General features: G+C 43.8%; 1 long non-coding RNA gene across 1 annotated transcript in view; it reads left to right on the top strand.

Moving 5' to 3' along the window:
* Positions 1-17205: 17205 nt before the first annotated feature.
* The window catches only part of LOC123759867 (uncharacterized), a 40818-nt gene continuing 37468 nt past the window's right edge, over positions 17206-20555 (top strand). Inside the window, exon 1 of the long non-coding RNA XR_006773080.2 lies at positions 17206-17340. This is a non-coding gene — a long non-coding RNA (uncharacterized lncRNA). The remainder of the gene's footprint in view (positions 17341-20555) is intronic.

The raw sequence follows: 20555 nt of genomic DNA, 5'->3' as shown, positions 1-20555 counted from the left end.
AATTTATACCCACTGCTTTGTGTTCTGTCTTGTATTGATACTTTTAATACCTTATTAATATCCCCCTTTGTTATGTCCATTCACCCACTTGTAAACCTCTATCATGTCACCTCTAACTCTTTGCCTTTCCAGTGAATGCAGTTTAAGCTTTGTTAATCTCCATTGTTCCTTCTTGTAAATAAATTATTATTATTATTATTAATTATTGTTATTATTATTATTATTATTATTATTATTAATTATTGTTATTATTATTATTATTATTATTATTATTATTATTATTATTATTATTATTATTATTATTATGTAACGCGGATCTGACTTCAACAGGACCTGGTTTCCTTGCCAGCAAGTGTTTTGGTTGATGTTCTCTGCGAGATGACGACTACGTGTTCACCTCTGTCCTGTAGATGTGGTATACACTTGTACACTCTTCCTTAGGTTGTATTTAAACAAAATTGGATAATGTTGGCACAGATGGTGCCCGTTGGTAAATATGTGTGTGTGTGTGTGTGTGTGTGTGTGTGTGTGTGTGTGTGTGTGTGTGTGTACTCACCTAATTGTACTCACCTAATTGTGCTTGCGGGGGTTGAGCTTTGGCTCTTTGGTCCCGCCTCTCAACTGTCAATCAACTGGTGTACAGATTCCTGAGCCTACTGGGCTCTATCATACCTACATTTGAAACTGTGTATGGAGTCAGCCTCCACCACATCACTTCCTAGTGCATTCCATTTATTAACTACTCTGACACTGAAAAAATTCTTTCTAACGTCTCTGTGGCTCATCTGGGTACTAAGTTTCCACCTGTGTCCCCTTGTTCGTGTCCCACCCGTGCTGAAGAGTTTGTCTTTGTCCACCCTGTCAATTCCCCTGAGAATTTTGTAGGTGGTTATCATGTCTCCCCTTACTCTTCTGTTTTCCAGGGATGTGAGGTTCAGCTCCTTTAGCCTTTCCTCGTAGCTCAATCCTCTCAGTTCCGGGACGAGCCTGGTGGCATACCGCTGAATCTTCTCTAACTTTGTCTTGTGTTTAACTAGGTATGGACTCCAGGCTGGAGCTGCATATTCCAGGATTGGTCTTACATAAGTGGTATACAGGGTTCTGAAAGATTCCTTACACAAGTTTCTGAAGGCAGTTCTTATGTTGGCCAGTCTACCATATGCCGCTGATGATATTCTTTTGATGTGGGCCTCTGGGGACAGGTTCGGTGTGATATCAACCCCCAGATCCTTCTCTCTATTTGATTCTTGCAGGATTTCCCCTCCCAGATGATACCTTGTGTTCAGCCTCCTGCTCCCTTCGCCTAATTTCATCACCTTACACTTTCCAGAGTTGAACTTCAGCAGCCATTTTCTAGACCATTCCTCCAGTTTATCCAGGTCATCCTGTAGTCTCTGTCTATCTTCATCCGTCTTGTGTGTGTGTGTGTGTGTGTGTGTGTGTGTGTGTGTGTGTGTGTGTGTAAAGTATCTTGTATAATATTTTTCCTTGTGTGTCGGGAAGTTGGTGTGAGGTAATAGGGCTGCTGAAGGCGTGGCGACCAGCGGGTCCGGTCAGTTCTGGAAATCCTGGCCATTTCCCGGGGTATTATTCCATTGCGATCTGCACTTGACTCTTTTGTTTGACTCGGTAATCGTGACTGCCTAAGGCGCTGATCCTGCCTTCCTCCAAGCCTGCATGTTGCTCACAATATCACTTCCATAAATCTCCACTCACAGTAGCGCCCACCTACACCTGCAGTCACCCACTCTGGAAGGATTACCTGGAGTTGATATCACGCCAGACCTGTTCCTTAGAACCCAACATCAAGAAGATATCGTCAGCAGCGTATGCCAGGTTGGCCAACATACGAACTGCCTTTATAAACTTAGGTAAGGAATCACTTAAGACCTTGTATACCACACATACCATACCAGTTCTGGAGTATGCAGCTCAAGCGTGGAGTCCGTATCTAGTCGAGCACAAGACTAAATTGGAAAAGATTCAAAGGTATGCCTCCAGACTGGTACCCGAACTGAGAGGCATGAGCTACGAGAAGAGACTACTGGAATTGAACCTCATGTCGTTGGAATTAAGAAGAGATTTATCGGAGATATCATCACCACATGGAATGCATTAGGCAGTGATATAGTAGAGGCAGACTCCCTACACAGTTTTAATGTAGATATGATAGAGCCCAGTAGGCTCAGGAATCTGTACACCAGTTGATTGACAGTTAAGAGGCGGAACCAATAAACCGAAGCCCAACCACCGCAGGCGCAACTAGGTGAGTACACTGTCACCCATCCACACCTGCAACAGCCCTCACTGTTAGGTGAATACCACCCCACACCACCACCCACATTACAACCAACACAACCACCCACAACACCACCCACACAACCACCCACACCACCACCCACACCATCACCCACACAACCACCCACACCACCACCCATATTACCACCCATATTACATCCCACACAACCACCCACACCACCACCCACACCACCACCCACACCACCACCCACACCACCACCCATACCACCACCCACACCACCACCCACACCACCACCCATACCACCACCCACACCACCACCCACATTACATACTGGAGTATGCAGCTCCAGCCTGGAGTCCATACCAAGTTAAACACAAGACGAAGTTAGAGAAGATTTAGAGGTATGCCACCAGACTGGTCCCGGAACTGAGAGGTATGAGCTACGAAGAAAGGCTAAGGGAGCTGAACCTCTCATCCCTGGAAAACAAAAGAGTAAAAGGAGACATGATAACCACCTACAAAGTTCTCAGTGGAATTGACAGGAGTGGACAAAAACGATCTCTTTAGCACGGGTGGAACACGAACAAGGGGACACAGGTGGAAACTTAGTACCCAGATGAGCCACAGAGACATTAGAAAGATTTTTTTCAGTGTCAGAGAAGTTAACAAATGGAATGTATTAAGTAGTGATGTGATGGAGGCTGACTCCATACGCAGTTTCAAATGTAGATATGATAGAGTCCAGTAGGCTCAGGAATCTGTACACCAGTTGATTGACAGTTGAGAGGCTGGACCAAAGAGCCAAAGCTCCACCCCTGCAAGCACAACTAGTTGAGTATAATTAGGCGAGTACCACCACCACACTCACACCGCCACGCACATCACCACACACAGGCAGGAGTAACTGGTAGGGCGCTCCAGTGGATAAGGGAGTATCTAAGCAAGAGGAAGCAGAGTTACAATGAGGGGTGAGACATCAGATTGGCGTGAGGTCACCAGTGGAGTCCCACAGGGCTCTGTACTCGGACCTATCCTGTTTCTGATATACGTAAATGATCTCCCAGAGGGTATAGACTCATTCCTCTCAATGTTTGCTGACGTTGCCAAAATTATGAGAAGGATTACGACAGAGGAGGACTGCTTGAGGCTTCAAGAAGACCTGTACAAACTGAAGGAATGGTCGAACAAATGGTTGCTAGAATTTATCCCAGGCAAATGTAATGTTATGATGATAGGTGTAGGGAGCAGGAGGCCAGATATAAGGTATCATTTGGGAGATGAAATTCTTCAGGAGTCAGAGTGAGAAACACTTAGGGATTGATATCACGCCAGACCTGTCCCCTGAAGCTCATATGAAGAAGATAACATCAGCGGCATATGCCAGGTTGGCCAACATAAGAACATCCTTTAGAAACTTATGTAAGGAATCATTCAAAACTTTGCATACCACATATGTCAGACCAATCTTGTAGTATGCAGCTCCAGCATCGAATTCATATAAAGTCAAGCATAAGACTAAACTGGAAAAGGTTCTAAGGTTTGCCTCCAGACTAATACCCCGAATTGAGAGGTATGAGCTACGAGGAGTGACTATGGGAATTAAACCTCACGTCGCAGGAAGACAGAAGAGTTAGGGGGGACATGATCACCACATACAAGATTCTCAAAGGAATTTTGAGCGTAGATAAAGACAGGCTATTTAACACAAGGGGCACACGCACTAGGGGACACAGGTGGAAATTGAGTGCCCAAATGAACCACAGATATATTAGAAAGACCATTTTTAGTATCAAGAGTGGTTGACAAATGGAATGCATTAGGAAGTGATGTGGTGGAGGCAGACTCCATACACAGTTTCAAGTGTAGATATGATAGAGCCCAATAGGCTCAGGAACCTGTACACCAGTTGATTGACGGTTGAGAGGCGGGACCAAAGAGCCAGAGCTCAACCTCGCAAGCACACCTAGGTGAGTACACACACACACACAGACCTATACTGTTTCTGATATATGTGAATGATATCCCAGAGGGTATAGAATCCTTCCTCTCACTGTTTGCTGATGATGCAAAAATTATGAGGAGGATTAAAACAGAGGAAGATAGGAGGAGGCTACAAGATGACGTAAGACAGACTGAATGATTGGGCTGACAAATGGCTACTAAAGTTCAACCCGAGTAAATGCAGGGTAATGAAAATAGGCGGTGGAAACAGGAGGCCAGACACAGGGGTACCGAATAGATGAAGTACTTAATGAAACGGAGAGAGAGAAAGATCTAGGAGTTGACATCACACCAAACCTGTCTTCTGTAACCCACATAAAGAGAATTACATCTGCGGCATACGCGAGGCTGGCTAACATCAGAACAGCCTTCAGGAACCTATGTAAGGAATCATTCAGTACCTTGTATACCAAATATTTAAGACCAATCCTGGAGCATGCGGCCCCAGCATGGAGCCCGTACCTTGTCAAGCACAAAACGAAGCTGGAAAAAGTTCAGAGATATGCCACTAGACTAGTCCCATAACTATGAGCATGAGTCACGAGGAAAGGCTGCGTGAAATGCACCTCACGACACTGTAAGACAGAAAAGTAAGGGAAGACATGATAACCACCTACAAAATTGTCAGAGGAATTGACAGGGTTGATAAGGTTAAACTGCTTAAAACGGGTGATACGCAAATAAGGGGACACAGGTGGAAATTGAGTACCCAAATGAGCCACAGGGACGTTAAAAAGAACTTTTTCAGTGTCAGAGTAGTTAACAGATGAAATGCATTAAGCAGTGATGTGGTGGAGGCTGACTCCATACACAGTTTCGAATGTAGATATGATAGAGCCCAGTAGGCTCAGGAATCTGTATACCAGTTGATTGACAGTTGAGAGGCGGGACCAAAAAGTCAGAGCTCAACCCTCGCAAACACAACTAGGTGAGTACAACCACCACACACACACACGCACCACCACACACACCACCACCACCACACACGCACCGCCACACGCACCAGCACACACACCACCACACGCACCACTACACACACCACCACCACACACACACCACCACCACCACACACACACTACCACACACACACCACCACACACACACACCACCACCACCACCACACACACACTACCACCACCACCACCACCCATTGATAACCAACCAACTCAAGATATAAATAAACACCTGTTGAGAGCCTGGACCTAGATTCAGGAAGCTCTGTGTATTTCTTCGTAAGTGGGTTTGCTACGAAGGTTCCTAAGTGTGCCCTAAGAAGATGCTTAGGTGCGATTCAATAACGTCCACTTAGGAAGAAATTTGTTGGTTCACCTGCGTTCCGATAGAGGTCACTACTGTGTTTCGTTTGGCCAATCAGAGAGCAGCAACATTCTTCATATTGAAGATTTAGCGCTGGCTTATCGGAGCTCTACTGCCTCCTATTTACGTCGAATTTTCTTATAAAATTAGTATATTTCGAAGTAAAGCAATGTTTTTTCAACTTCTACAGCCAGCACCGACATTGTAGTAAACAAATATGTTACATTTGTTGTTTACCTACGTAATTCTAAGAGATACTGTGTAGCTGTCCTTGTTGCTCGGAAGATGCGCTGACAATTATTGTATATATTTACTGAATTTACCCAAGGGCCACTAACTATCTAGTGACCTCGAAGAGGACAGAAAGCCGGCGGCTTGTTAAAGGGCCCGCCAATTGTCTTAATGATATTTTTTAGCTGGAATTTGGCATTTACGGCTTCAGCGGGTAGGCGGTTCCATGGGTTTATAGCCCTCTTGGTGGAAAAAAACATCTGTTTTCAGTCCTACTTGAGATAACATACTCTCCAACACTATATCTGTGATTGTCCTGTTATCAGTGACTTCATACCAAATGGTATGAGGTATTTTGAGCTCTGTAATTACTTCATACACTCAGGAATATTGGAAGATATTCTTGTGCTGCACCCAGATTTTGCCAGTGGAGGCTAATAGATCAGCATTAAGTATTTTGTTCTCTCCTAATTCCATGTATGACTGGCCATCCTGTGAGGTGAGGATGTTGGGTGAGCTTGTAGCTGGTTTTTGATCTACACTGTGTGGTCCTTTATGCAGAATAGGGAAGCAGCACATTGCTGTGTATACCTAAACATGTTTAAAAATACATTGTTTGAGAGGAGTCTGGTAGAAACTGGTAAGAGTAATTATAATATAATGTTTCCATGATTCAGTGCTTACCTCTTGTGAAAATTGCTTAGAGTTGTTTAGTCAGAGTTGATTTGTTTTTTGTATTGAGGCTGGTATTTTCTAAATTGATTCCATGTACAGTATGTCTAACCATCCTGTGAGATGGGAGTATTAGATAAACTTATAGCTAGTTTTTTATTAGGCAGTACTTGGTTTAACTCTTAAACTGGTTGAGAGAGGTACAGCCTTTGACATGATTCGGGAGGTCATTCCACATTCTGGGTCCCTTGATTTGTAGAGCACTTCTAGTTTGGTTACACACAGCCAAATTGAGTAACAGGATAGGTCTTGGACACAAATTTGTTCCATGCTAAATGTAGAGGAATCAACTGAGTATTCCTCAAATAAAATAAGTTGCCTCAGCTTATACGGCAAATAAAATAAGCATTTCTCAAATAAGTAGCTGCCTCACCTCACTGCAGTCTTACCTGGGACGCGGTCGGGTCAAGATACCTGCTCCGCACCTTCCCCCCCCCCTCCCCCCATGCTGGGTACTGAGATGGAGACTCAGTCACCAGAAGACATGGCTACTTCTCACGGCGTTATTAACATGGACCCTGAAAGCAGCCAGTCAGACGAGGAGGGCGAGTATCTAGAAGTTCTGTCAAGGAATAAGAAGAAACGAAGAAGACAGGAGGCAAGGCGTAGTGTGGACAGTAATACACTTAACGGAAATGATAAAAGAATGAAGAACGACGCCGAGACTGATGCAGACAAACGGACGGAACGATGTCAGGAAGGTGTGGATCAGCGGAGATGGAGGCTTCTCTTCCCTGCCTCATGCACGCTGGCCTATCATCAGAAGCTGCTGTGGACCGTCAAACTCGGAAGAGAACACCGCGAGTTCGAGCCCCTGCTGAAGGAAGGTGTAAACAGACCTTACTTAACGGTAGGTTCTATGGAGGCAGTGGAGTATCTTACCCAGCAAGGATACGATGGAATTCTTATGGAAATACCGGAGGGGAACGAGAAGCTGACGAAGGTAATTATCTATAAATACCCTCAGATTCTGGACCCCGAGTTTATACTCGACGACCAACGATTTGTGTGGGCCAAGCGTCACCTTATTAAAGGTGAAGCTAGGAGTCAGGTGGTGGCTCTAGTGAGAGGTGACGTACCCGAAAAAGTGTTCATCACCGGGGCTGGCTACAGGCATGTAGCAAAGTATGTGGAAGAGCCCATAATATGCCTGAAATGCTGCAGATGGGGGCATAAATCCTGGAGATGTCAAAATGATCCACGATGTCGTTTCTGCGGAAAGTCTCACCTCTCTACTGTGTGTAGAAACAGACTGAATCTGGGTGAGAAAATAGTTCCCAGATGCTGCAACTGTGGAGGTGTTCACAATGCGAGCTCGGCTGTGTGTAGCAAGAGGCCGAGTATGGCTGTTCTCCGGCCGGTGAATGTTACAGAGCAAGCAAGAGCTCTTACCCAGACACCGGGAGCACAGCAAAACAGTCTGCCCCAAACAGTGCCAGTGAACCGGACGAATGCGTGGGTAAAGGAGTCACCTTTACTTAGGCAGGCTCCAGCAACAAGCAGCCACGCCACCACTCAGGACTCCGGCAGTGACAGTGTAACGGTGAGTGAAGTGGCTACTGTGGCTCAGAGAGAGGGTCATAATAATATGGTCAAGGAAGTGTGGGCTGAACTTAAAAAAGTTGGTGAGTTCCTCCAAAATCTGGGGCAGAGAATCGAGTCCATCGAGGCTAAATTAAACGTTCAGGAGGTCAAGGAAAATCACAAAACGGTGAAGGATAGTCAGGATATAGTGGTTGAGGACAAAAATGAAATATTGAGTGATGAAATGAAGGAAAGTGAAGTGTGTGTGAATGATGGTAGTCGTAGTGAAAGGAAGAACCCTATAATTACACATAAAATGAAGGAATCATTTGGGCCAATAATGGACATCTCAGGGCTGAAAAAATCTCTTGAGAATCGCAATGTCGCTTTTACTGGTGAACTTGGGAGGAGGTGGGAGATGTTATACAAGGTATGGCTATCATTTAGTGAACTTATTGGGGATGACTTAGGCAATGAATTGATTAATAATGGATCACCCTAGACTGAAAGTGTTGTCATGGAATGTTAATGGTTTGAGAAACAGGGTTACAGATGTTCATTGTTATGTGATGGGAAATGATATTGATGTTGTAGCTCTCCAAGAGACAGGGGATAGGAATGAAGGATTATTGAAATTAAATGGCTATAAAGGGTTTCACCTCTTCGCTGCAAATAACATCAGAGGCACGTCGATTTATGTTAAGAACTCCATACCAGCAGAGTTAGTTGAACCGCCATCAAAAACGCAAGGTATAGAGAGTGTCTGTGTCAAATTATCATTAAGGGAAGGGGAATTTATTGTAGTTAATTTGTATGTATCCAGGAACTGCTTCGACGCTAACTATTTACCTGACTGCATTTATACTAATCCTTCACTGGTCATTGGGGACCTTAATGCTCGGCACACAAGCCTTGGGACAGTGGGTAGTATTAATACTAATGGGGTCAAGTGGTTACAGTTTCTACAAGATCATCCAGATACCTGTCTATTGGGAAACAATGAACCAACTCACATCAGGGGAGGACGGCTTGACTATGCCTGCGTTTTAAACTCTCAGGGGATTATGGGGGAGGCTCGGGTTGTTCGGGAACTACTTAGTGACCACTTTGCCTTGAACGTTGAATTACCACTGGGGAAAAAACAAGTCCACTTTCAAAGGAAAAGGCTAAATATTAAGAAAGATATGAAAAATTATTTTATTCAAAATATGGGAGATTGGTATCAACATTACACGCCGCTCTGCGTTGATAGTTTTTACGAGGACATGGTCGAGAACATAGTGAAATTAGTACAGAGGGAAAATAACGGGGGCAGGGGAAGCAAGACGCACGGACCTAAGAAATTTAAATATTCCAATGATCAGCAAGTCAAGGGATGGGAGAGAATGCTACGGGGTGCGCATAAAGCATGGTTAAAAAATGGAATGAGGGATGAAGAGAAAAATACAATGTTGGAAGTGGCTAGGGAATGCAGTCAGGTGAGGAAGGAGGCGCGGGACAGATACTGGCAAGACTTTGCTCAGGCCATTGGTAATACTAAGAACCTTAAAGACATATGGAGAGCAGTAAATAAAGTCAGGGGTTGTAAGACTAAATTCATTGCTCACTCAGATCCAGGGAAAGTTGCTAATGAGTTAGTAGATAAATGGGCAAGTGCTGCTGGTATGGAGTCCTTACCTGCAGACACGAGAGTCACCATTGAGTCATGGGAAAATATTAGAAATGGAGTAACTTTATGTGCCTTAAATACAAGATCTATAGCATGCACTGAGATAACCCACGATGAGCTACTGGATGCTATAAAAAGTGGCAGCTCCACTGCTCCGGGAAAAGATGGAGTAACGTATGACATACTTAATTATTTAGCCGGTATGAAACCTAATCCCTTACTTGATTTGTTTAATATGAGTTATAGAGAGGGAAAGTTACCAAGAAAATGGAAAGAGGCTGTCATCATTCCTATCCCTAAGTCAAACGGAGGCTACAGACCTGTCTCCTTAATATCCTGCTTTTGTAAAATGATGGAAAGGATTTTGTTAAATAGGCTACTCTACCTTGTAGGTGATAACATGTCCAATAATCTCTTTGGTTTTATCAAAGGCAAAAGTACTGCGGATTGTCTCTTAAAGTGTTTGTCTAATGTGGATGACAATTGTAGAGTTTTTGTTGATCTACAAGGAGCGTTTGATAAAGCCAATGGGGAAGTAATCTTATACGAATTAGCCAATCTGGGAATAACAGGGAGATTGCTACACTGGATAAGGGATTACCTGCAAGGCAGAAAAGGTCAGGTGTATTACCAGGGATACATGTCTGAGGAACGGAGGTTTCAGTTAGGTACCCCACAAGGGGGAGTATTAAGTCCCACCTTATTCAATGTATTAATGAACAGATTAGCATCAGAGATGTATCCTCCAGGGGTCACGACGATCATATATGCTGATGACATTCTTATACAAGGCACTTCTGGGAACAAAATTCAAGATGCTCTTAACATACTTGGTACAACCTGTCACAAGTTAGGCTTAGTTATAAATGCAGATAAAACCAAATACGAGTATAGGAAACGAAGAAATATAACACTTACTCTAAATGGTGTGGAACTGAGCCGTGTACAGAAGTACAAGTATCTGGGCATGTATGTTGGATACACATGTGAGAGTAAAAATGCTGAAATAAATCATATCAGCACCTTATGTAAAGCCCGTCTGCATCCTCTAAAAGCACTGGCTTTTTCTGGTAAAGGTGTTGGGGTACCTATCTTGCGGATGTTATACATAAGCACTGTTCGATCCCTGATAGACTACGCAGCACCCGTATTGTCTTACACAGGCCAAGGCAGAATTCAAAAAATAGAGCTGATACAGAACGAGGCTATGAGGATTATTCTTGGATGTCAAAGAAATGCAATGATTGAAATAATGAGAATGGAATTAAATTTACAGAGTGTGTGTGATAGAGTCCGTGACATTAACACTAGAGTATCTATTCGTTTCATGCGGAGAAAAGGAGGGGATAAGCTGTTTGAGAGCGTTCAGACCTGCTTGAGTGACGTACACACTTCCAGGAAACTGAGGGAGACTCGCTATACGAGAGGATTAGCTCATGACCTCAGGGAATACGACGTACTTGACTGCTGTAAACCCTCTCGAAAGTGTAATATGTCTGCTCCCTGGAAAGTACAGAAAATAGACGTCGAAATTGTACCCCTCAAGGTGAAAAAGATTCATCATGAACCGGGACAATTACGGTGTTTGTATGGAAGCATGATATCTCGGTTACCAAGAGGCAACAGTTTACATGTATATTGCGACGGGTCGGTGGCGGAGGATGGCAGGGCAGGGTGTGGTGTCCTAATAAGGGATTATACGGAGTTTGGGACTGTGGACAGGATAATTGAACTCCGGCTTAGTAATTATATATCATCCACACAAGCTGAACTGCAGGCCATTCTGGCGTGTTTGGAGGAAGTACGTCATGACGACAAAAATGTTTTTGTATTTGTCGATAGCCGAGGAGCACTGGAGTCCTTAAACAGTAGAAACCCAGTCTTCATGTCTATAGTGGAGGACTGTAAGAGAAGAATAACTGAGATACAGCTGAAAGGTTATAGTGTGAAATTCATGTGGATTCCATCTCATGTTGGAATAGTGCTCAACGAGGTGGCGGATGACTTGGCCAAACGTGCCACATCAAAACCACAAGTTGACATTGAATGTGAATTCACAATGAGACAAATAAGAAGCAAAATCAGAAATATTCAGGCACAGGCGGGAGTGGAGAGGAGAGAGATAATGTATGAGAGTAGTCAAACCATGCAACACTACATGTATGTGAGTCAAAACACCCATTTCACTTATGGTAAAAGGAGAAATGCTTGGAGTGACTCTGTGTACATGCGGCTCAGGCTTGGGTACAAATATTACTGGGAATATGGGATAGATGTTCATGGTAATGACACGAAGTGTAAACTATGTGGTATGTTAAGGTCTCACACCCTTGCCCATTATATTCTTGATTGTCCGTTGATTAGTGTATATAGAAACACTGAGATAAGGACTGTTCCTGAACAAATAGCCTGGATGTGTCACAACGGAAAGGTTGATGATATTCTTGAGAGATATAAGAATTTTGCACCAAGATTGTAATATTTTGTTGAATTATCTGCAGGTGTCTTGCAAATTGTCTATACAGTATACCTAGGTCATAAAAGTATTTGTGTGTACGTCTGATACCATACTCCTTGTGAGGGAGGAAATGTATATTTTTACCTCTCAGAATGTTTGGTAATATGTTTATTTGTGATGTGTGTATATGTATATATTAACACGTTGTACTGAACGGGGTGAGAATAGCTTGAGCTACCTCATCCCTTTGTGTGTATTTTACCTCAATAAACTTATTTCAATTTCAATTTCAATTTCAATTTCACCTCACTGCATTACTGCTACATAGCCTTCCCGGCATGGTGCCTTATTTTGATAATTACTTGTTCCACACCCAAATTGTATAACAGGAAGAGGTCTTGGACCCCTACTTCCCTCTCTGTTTTTTAATAATCTATATAGTCATAATTATAGCTTTAAGTATTCAATGAATAAAGTTTGTGACATTTTTACCCTTCTCCTTAACTAACATCATTTGTGCAGCATATTTTTATTTTATGTCTCACCCAGATTTAATTTCAAAATAAAACCAAACTAACTAAATTAGAAATGGGTATGTATAGCTAAGGTACACCCTTACCACTAGGTGAACAGGGGCATTTGGAGATAGTAAATGATCCAATCAGGCAGGGTTCATCACCTTCTCTCATATTTCATGTTCACCAGTGTTTATTTACTTAATAACTACTGGTATAATATCTTGCTATTATAAAACTAATTCTACTATCATCAAACACATATTTACTTCAAGTTTCAAGCAGAGAATGCATATATAACTAACACGAAGGACTCCTCTTCACTAGATTCACCAGCTATAATATTTTGGTCATGTTCCAATATCATAAATCGATCTCAGTGTTATGTAGTAGAGAAAAAATGACTTTTATCCAGTTTACGTAAAGCTACGAGTGGTCGAAACCACACTTAAATCCCGGAATGAACTTACGAAGGTTTTTCCACTTAGTGTAGTTTTTTGTTTTTTGTTTTTTTTGTTTTTTGAGATATATACAAGAGTTGTTACATTCTTGTACAGCCACTAGTACGCGTAGCGTTTCGGACAGGTCCCTGAAATACGATCCCCTGCCGCGAAGAATCGTTTTTTCATCCAAGTACACATTTTACTGTTGCGTTAAACAGAGGCTACAGTTAAGGAATTGAGCCCAGTAAATCCTCCCCGGCCAGGATACGAACCCATGACATAGCGCTCGCGGAACGCCAGGCGAGTGTCTTACCACTACACCACGGAGACTGCTAAGTTGAGACTGCTTAAGACTGCTGCTAAGTTACTTGAATATGGACGTAGCCGCCACGAAGGCGCTAAGAGGGAAAACGTTCTTAGCTAAGAGGAAAAACCTTCGTAAGTACCTTCCTGAATCCGGCCCCTGTATTTTGACGTAATGTTTATTTAAAATGGTATTAAAAGTTTGGCTATTCCCAGCTCCTTTCTGAACGTGACGGCATCTACCTGAGTTTTCTCTTAGTTATTTGCTTACGTGTAGATCCAGGTGGCTGTTGTGGGGACCTCAGCATACTAGTATATCGATGTCAGCTGTACTCGCCTAGTTGTGCTTGCGAGGGTTGAGCTTTGGCTCTTTCTTCCCGCCTCTCAACTGTCAATCAACTGGTGTACAAGTTCCTGAGCCTACTGGGCTCTATCATATTTATATTTGAAACTGTGTATGGAGTCAGCCTCCACCACATCACTGTTTGATGCATTCCATTTGTAAACTGCTCTGACACTGAACAAATTATTTCTAATGTTCATTTGGGTACTAGGTTTCCACCTTTGTCCCCTTGTTCCACCCGTGCTGAAGAGTTTGTCCTTGTCCACCATGTCAATTCCCCTGAGAATTTAGAAGGTGGTTATCATGTCTCCCCTTACTCTTCTGTCTTCGAAGGACGTGAGGATTAGCTCCCGCAGCCTTTCCTCGTAGCTCATGCCTCTCAGTTCCGGGACGAATCTGGCAGCATACCTCTGAATCTTTTCTAACTTTATCTTGTGTTTAACTAGTATGAACTCCAGGCTGGAGCTGCATATTCTAGGATTCGTCTGACATACGTGGTATACAAGGTTCTGAACGATTCCTTACACAAGTTTCTAAAAACAGTTCTTATGTTGGCCAATCAAGCATATGTCGCTGATGATATCGTTTTGATTTGAGCTTTTGGGGATAGGTTCGGTGTAATATCAACCCCCCTAGATCTCTCTCTCTATTTGACTTTTGCAGGATTTCATCTTCCAGATGGTATCTCGTGTTCAGCCTTCTGCTCCCTTCCCCTAATTTCATTACTTTACACTTTACTGAGTTGAACTTTAGTAGCCATTTTCTAAACCATTCCTCCGGTTTGTCCAGGTCGTCCTGTAGTCTCTGCCTATTTTCGTCTGTCTTGATTATTCTCATAATTTTGGCATCATAAGCAAACATTGAAGGAAATGAGTCTATACCCTCTGGAAGATCATTTACAAATACTAGAAACAGGATGGGTCCAAGTACAGAGCCCTGTGGAACTCCGCTGGTGACATCTCGCAACTCTGATGTCTCCCCCTTTACATTTACTCGCTCTTTCCTGTTGCTTAGTTACTCCCTTAACCTTATCCACTGGAGAACTTTACCTTTTACTCTTAACTGCTGGGACCTTAGCATAGTGGTATATCAATGTCAGCTGTGGAGACCTCACCATACAGATGTCGTCGTCAGCCCTGGAGACCTCACCATACAGATGTCGTCGTCAGCCCTGCAGACCTCATCATACAGATGTCGTCGTCAGCCCTGGAGACCTCAACATACAGTGTCGTCGTCAGCCCTGGAGACCTCACCATACAGATGTCGTCAGCCCTGGAGACCTCACCATGCAGATGTCGTCGTCAGCCCTGCAGACCTCATCATACAGATGTCGTCAGCCCTGGAGACCTCACCATACAGATGTCGTCAGCCCTGGAGACCTCACCATACAGATGTCGTCGTCAGCCCTGCAGACCTCATCATACAGATGTCGTCGTCAGCCCTAGAGACCTCAACATACAGTGTCGTCGTCAGCCCTGGAGACCTCAACATACAGTGTCGTCGTCAGCCCTGGAGACCTCAACATACAGTGTCGTCGTCAGCCCTGGAGACCTCACCATACAGATGTCGTCGTCAGCCCTGGAGACTTCACCATACAGATGTCGTCGTCAGCCCTGGAGACCTCACCATACAGTGTCGTCGTCAGCCCTGGAGACCTCACCATACAGATGTCGTCGTCAGCCCTGGAGACCTCACCATACAGATGTCGTCGTCAGCCCTGGAGACCTTACCATACAGATGTCGTCGTCAGCCCTGGAGACCTCACCATACAGTGTCGTCGTCAGCCCTGGAGACCTCACCATACAGATGTCGTCGTCAGCCCTGGAGACCTCACCATACAGTGTCGTCGTCAGCCCTGGAGACCCCAGCATACAGATGTCGTCGTCAGCCCTGGAGACCTCACCATACAGATGTCGTCGTCAGCCCTGGAGACCTCACCATACAGATGTCGTCGTCAGCCCTGGAGACCTCACCATACAGATGTCGTCAGCCCTGGAGACCTCACCATACAGATGTCGTCGTCAGCCCTGCAGACCTCATCATACAGATGTCGTCGTCAGCCCTAGAGACCTCAACATACAGTGTCGTCGTCAGTCCTGGAGACCTCAACGTACAGTGTCGTCGTCAGCCCTGGAGACCTCACCATACAGATGTCGTCGTCAGCCCTGGAGACCTCACCATACAGATGTCGTCGTCAGCCCTGGAGACCCCAGCATACAGTCTATGTCATCAGCCCTGAGGAAGGAGATTGGGTAATATTGGGCACAATACCTCGCTGTGAAGACTATCGTTGGAATATCTCTTAATTAAAAGGTATATCTGAACGTTGTGGAAGTGAAGAGGGCGAAGCGTTGAGAATAACGTAGATGAACACTATTGAAGGCCAGACTTTATTGATAGATGACTCTTTATTATTTACTAGCGGCAACCTTCTCTATCTGCTATGGCATTACATACTGATCTTGGGACTTGTGTCTACTATTACATTATACACTCGTCTTGGGGATTTGTATGCATTACAATTCATATTTGCTTCAGCTAAATTCTTCAACAAATCATGAAGGTGTAACAATAGTGGAGAAAGTAATGAGTTGAAACACTGTAATCACCTACTTGACATACTTGTATTCACCTGCTTGTGCTTGCGAGGGTTGAGCTCTGACTCTTGCGGCCCGACCCTCAACTGTCAATCAACTTTTTTTCACACACACACACACACACACACACACACACACACACACACACACACACACACACACACACACACACACACACACACACACACACACACACACACACACACACACACACACACACACACACACACACACACACACACACACACACACACACACACACACACACATAGTTAACAGATAGAATGCATTAGGCAGTGATGTGGTAGAGGCTGACTCCATACACAGTTTTAAATGTAGATATGACAGAGCCCAGTAGGCTCAGGAACCTGTACACCAGTTGATTGACAGTTGAGAGGCGGGACCAAAGAGCCAAAGCTCAACCCCCGCAAGCACAAATAGCTGAGTACACACACACACACACACACACACACACACACACACACACAGGAAGCAGCCCGTAACAGCTGTCTAACTCCCAGGTACCTACTTACTGAGAGGTGAAAAAGCACATCAGGATGAAAGAAAATCTACCCATATGTTTCTGCCATCGCCGAGGATCGATCCCCGGACCCTAGGATTACGTATCACGAGCGCTATCCACTCATCCACCAGGCCCCTGTAAGCCCTGGGGGCTTACAGTATTGCACCTTGGAGGCGCTACCTGGGAGTCGGAGGGCACAGGATTACAGAGGGCACAGAAAGACTTCAACAGACCACAACGGAGATTATTACATTAACAATTGCGTCTGTCCTGGCGTGTTGGCAACCATGCTAACTGACCATTGGACGTCCCCCACCTGGCTCCGCCCACACCTGCCGTGGGGGTAGGGGGGGGAGGGGATATATAAGGGTCAGCCAGGGACTTGTCAACACACACAACTCGGACACAACTTCTGTTCCATCAGGTAAGGAAGGTTATCTGTAATTGCCAAATTGTTCATCTGTGTCTCCTTCTCTTGGTCTTGACACTTGGATATGGCCACAGTCTGTGTCATGATCCGGGTATATGGCCACATATGATCCTGGTGTATGGGAAAAGTCTGAGTCATGATTCTAGTATATACCTTGCGATGATTCCAGGGCTTAGCGTTCCCCCGGCCCTGTCGTCGACCAGGTGATCAGGCATCCTTTGGAGGTGTTTATCAAGTTCTCTCTTGAACACGGATTTGAGTATTGGATATGGGTATGAGTATTCAATATTTGAATACTACGAGGGGTCGCCAGTTTTGTGTAGTGGAAGCGTGTTGAACAGTCTCAGGCCTCTGATGTTGATAGAGTTCTCTCTCAGAGTACCTGTTGCACCTCTGCTTTTCAACGGGGGTATTCTGCACATCCTGCCATGTCTCCTGGTCTTATGTATTCACCTAGTTGTATTTGCGGGGGTTGAGCTTTGCTCTTTCGGCCCGCCTTTCAACTGGCAATCAACTGTTTACTAACTACTATTTTTTTCCACACCACACACACACACACACACACCAGGAAGCAGCCCGTGACAGCTGACTAACTCCCAGGTACATATTTACTGCTAGGTAACAGGGGCATTTCAGGGTGAAAGAAACTCTGCCCATTTGTTTCTGCCTGGTGCGGGAATCGAACCCGCGCCACAGAATTACGAGTCCTGCGCGCTATCCACCAGGCTACCAGGCCCCTATGGTGTTATTTCTGTGTGGAGATTTGGGACCAGCCCCTCTAATATTTTCCACTATTAAATTATTATGTATCTCTCCTGCCTGTGCTAAAGGGAATACAGATTTAGCCATTTAGTCGTTCCTAATAGTTTAGATGTTTTACTGACTGGATTCTAGCAGTAAAGGATCTCTGCACGCTCTCCAGATCAGCAATTTCTCCAGCTTTGAAACGGGCTGGCATTGTGCAACAGTATTTCACTCTAGAGGGCATTAGCGTCTTGAAGAGTATCATTATTAGTATAGCATCTCTGGTTTGAAAAGTTCTTGTTATCCAACCTGTTATTTTTCTTGCAGTTGTGACGGCACTTTATTGTTTTCTTTAAAGTTAAGGTGTTCCTACGTGAGTACGCCCAAATCCATTACAATGCTTTTTCGTTCTATGTTATGATTTCACTGCGTTTTGTACGTGGTTTGTTTTTATATTTTATTTTTTTCCGTAGGGCAGGAGCCAGAACTTATCTTCATTAAATACCATATTATTTTCTTTTGCCTATTGAAAGACCTGATTTAAATCTATTTGGAGGTTTGCTGTGTCCTCTATGTTGTCTACTCTCAAAAAAATCCTAATGTCACATGCAAAGAATGATAAAGTACTACAGATTGTGTCCTTGTCTATGGTCTGATATGAGAATGTGAAAAAGTACTGGAGCAAGCACAGTACCCTAGGGGGACTGAGCTCTTCACACTAATATATGCCCAATATATTAGTGTGAATATATATAATGTATATATTATATATATATATATAATATATATATATATATATATAATATATATATATATATATATATATATATATATATATATATATATATATATATATATATATATATATATATATATATATATATTATTAAATATGACCGAAAAAGTAAGATTAATAATTCTAACACGAATTTTTTCAATCTTTCGTACATTTCTTTTCACTGTTGGAGGTAAATCAAAAATCAATTCTCCAAAATTCATTTTTATTTCTAGTCTGACGCGACACGAGCGCGTTTCGTAAAACTTATTACATTTTCAAAGACTTTAGTTCACAGATACACAACTGAATAGAACTTACGCATCTCCGATTTTATATCTACATTTGAGTGAGGTGGAAGGGGTGATGTGGCATTAACACAAGACAGAACAAGATGTGGCATTAATAGGGTATTAATTTCATCAACACAAGACAGAACAAGAGTATTAAATAACATCACCTCAGCACTGAAACAAGGATTATCAAGAAACTAACAACATTATATGGAGGACCTATGGCAATTCCACGACCAAGAGATGGCTTCCTGAACCTTGCAGGAATTAACCTCACTGAGGACCAAGTCACTCTCCTAAATCTGGGCATAAACTGTCATGTTATGTCCAGACCGAGTGAGATGGCCCGGAAAGTAGAGTTGGAAATTCTGTTGGACGACATATTCGACCTCGAGACACAAAAGAAGGTCACTACCAAAGATACCTTACAAGCAGAACTTATTGCAGAAGGAGGAAAGAATCGAGGCAACTACAGAATCACCATACTGTCCCCTGAGCTTAAAGCGGCAGCTAAAAGCCTTCGTGAGAACAAGGAGATAGTTGTCAGGAGAGGTGACAAGTCGCCAATATATGTCATTCTTAAAAAAGACGAATATCTGGCGAAAATGAACATCATACTCTCTGACCAAACTAAGTTCCAAAGGGTAACGAAGGACACTACAGCCGAATTAAAAGCAAAGGTCAACAAACTGATCGAAACTGTGAACGCCAAGAAATCCGGACTCCACCTGCCAAAGATCATTGGGGAATATAAACCTGGATATGCGTATGGAAATGTCAAGACACACAAGCCTGGAAACCCACTTCGGCCAATCATTAGCCAGATACCCACACCCACGTACAGACTGGCGAAGCGACTCAATGGCCTGCTGACTCCTTATGTTCCTTGCGCCTTCAGCCTGAAGTCTCCAAAGGAATTTGTTGACTTACTGCGGGGCACACGGGCCACAGGGATAAGAGCCTCGTTGGACGTAGAATCGCTGTTTACCAACGTACCTGTGGACGAGACAATCGGAATGATAGCCGACAGAGTGTATCGTGATCCAGCCTGTACTCCTCTTGACATACCAGAAAATATTCTGAGGAAACTACTCCAAGCTTGTACTAAAGAGGCACCCTTCTTGAGCCCGGATGGGCACATGTATAAGCAAGTAGATGGGGTCGCCATGGGTTCTCCCCTAGGTGTCCTGTTTGCAAACTTCTACATGGGTACCATCGAGCAAAAAGTCTTAGTCGACATGAACTTGAAACCGGCCATATACTGCAGGTATGTTGACGACATTTTTACACAGGTACCTGATGTCAGACATCTGCAGGAGCTGAAGGAGGCATTTGAGCAGAGTTCCGTGCTGCGTTTCACTTACGAGATGGAAAAGGATGGGAAGCTGCCCTTTCTA

This window comes from Procambarus clarkii, chromosome 8 (genome assembly GCF_040958095.1).
Source record: "Procambarus clarkii isolate CNS0578487 chromosome 8, FALCON_Pclarkii_2.0, whole genome shotgun sequence".
Lineage (NCBI taxonomy): Eukaryota > Metazoa > Arthropoda > Malacostraca > Decapoda > Cambaridae > Procambarus > Procambarus clarkii.
The sequence above is the reverse complement of the archived record's forward strand: the minus strand, read 5'-3'. Positions and strand labels throughout refer to the sequence as shown.